Consider the following 2216-nt stretch of genomic DNA (forward strand, 5'->3'; position numbering starts at 1 on the left):
AAATAGTTCAGCACTAAGTCACTTTGTCTATATGTCAAATGTGAGATGCAGTGTATGGAATATCTTAATATCTAGTATGAGAAATTAACGATTTAAGTCCTTCTTAAATGAGGCCATTTACCCATAGAGGGTGCCAGGCCCGTATAACGTTAATGATTACTAGAAAGATATTTCCAAAGAGTCGTGTTGCTTGATAGTGCAGCACTAAGTGGGTGGTAAACTCCATCTAAAACTAAATATAACCATGAGACCGATAGTAAACAAGTACCGTGAGGGAAAGTTGAAAAGAACTCTGAATAGAGAGTTAAATAGTACGTGAAACTGCTTAGAGGTTAAGCCCGATGAACCTGAATATCCATTATGAAAAATTCATCATTAAATAATTAAAAAAATAATGTGCATTTTTTTCATATAAGGACATTGTAATCTATTAACATAATAAAGTATTTATCAAAAGATCATTGGTGATATTAAGTTTATTTAAATTAATTTGCTTTTTAAGCATATTAACATAAAATAAATACTAATGATTTGATAAAGTGTTGATAGATTTTATTATATATAATGCTAAAATTCATTTTTTGAATTTTACAAAAAATTTAATATCTATGATATTAATATTTATTTGTATGCATTTATATGATTAACAATGCGAAAGATTCAGGATACCTTCGGGACCCGTCTTGAAACACGGACCAAGGAGTCTAACATATGTGCAAGTCATTGAGTTATATTAAACTTAATGGCATAATTAACTTAACTTAAATATAATGGGATTAATTTTTAGTCTATTTTTTAATAAATAGTCAATTAATTCAATCCCGGGGCGTTCCATATAGTTATGTATAATGATAATTTATTATTATTTATACCTCTAACTGGAGCGTACCTTGAGCATATATGCTGTGACCCGAAAGATGGTGAACTATACTTGATCAGGTTGAAGTCAGGGGAAACCCTGATGGAAGACCGAAACAGTTCTGACGTGCAAATCGATTGTCAGAATTGAGTATAGGGGCGAAAGACCAATCGAACCATCTAGTAGCTGGTTCCCTCCGAAGTTTCCCTCAGGATAGCTGGTGCATTTAAAAATTATATAAAATAATCTTATCTGGTAAAGCGAATGATTAGAGGCCTTAGGGTCGAAACGATTTTAACCTATTCTCAAACTTTAAATGGGTAAGAACCTCACCTTTCTTGATATGAAGGTTGAGGTTATGATATAATGTGCCCAGTGGGCCACTTTTGGTAAGCAGAACTGGCGCTGTGGGATGAACCAAACGTAATGTTACGGTGCCTAAATTAACAACTCATGCAGATACCATGAAAGGCGTTGGTTGCTTAAAACAGCAGGACGGTGGACATGGAAGTCGTAATCCGCTAAGGAGTGTGTAACAACTCACCTGCCGAAGCAACTAGCCCTTAAAATGGATGGCGCTTAAGTTGTATACCTATACATTACCGCTAAAGTAGATGATTTATAAAACAATTTCGATTGATTTATAAATTTTGAAACTTTAGTGAGTAGGAGGGTACAATAGTGTGCTTAGAAGTGTTTGGCGTAAGCCTGCATGGAGCCGCTATTGGTACAGATCTTGGTGGTAGTAGCAAATAATCGAATGAGACCTTGGAGGACTGAAGTGGAGAAGGGTTTCGTGTGAACAGTGGTTGATCACGAGTTAGTCGGTCCTAAGTTCAAGGCGAAAGCCGAAAATTTTCAAGTTTTTAATAAAAAAAAAATATTAATAAAAATATATTTAAAAATAATTAAAATACTTGAATTATTTTGAACGAAAGGGAATACGGTTCCAATTCCGTAACCTGTTGAGTATCCGTTTGTTATTAAAAATGGGCCTTGTGCTCATCCTGGCAACAGGAACGACCATAAAGAAGCCGTCGAGAGATATCGGAAGAGTTTTCTTTTCTGTTTTATAGTCGTACTACCATGGAAGTCTTTCGAAGAGAGATATGGTAGATGGACTAGAAGAGCATGACATTTACTGTTGTGTCGATATTTTCTCCTCGGACCTTGAAAATTTATGGTGGGGTCACGCAAACTTCTCAACAGGCCGTACCAATATCCGCAGCTGGTCTCCAAGGTGAAGAGTCTCTAGTCGATAGAATAATGTAGGTAAGGGAAGTCGGCAAATTAGATCCGTAACTTCGGGATAAGGATTGGCTCTGAAGATTGAGATAGTCGGGCTTGATTGGGAAGC

This window comes from Anastrepha obliqua, unplaced genomic scaffold (genome assembly GCF_027943255.1).
Source record: "Anastrepha obliqua isolate idAnaObli1 unplaced genomic scaffold, idAnaObli1_1.0 ptg000361l, whole genome shotgun sequence".
In the NCBI taxonomy this organism is placed as follows: Eukaryota; Metazoa; Arthropoda; class Insecta; order Diptera; family Tephritidae; genus Anastrepha; species Anastrepha obliqua.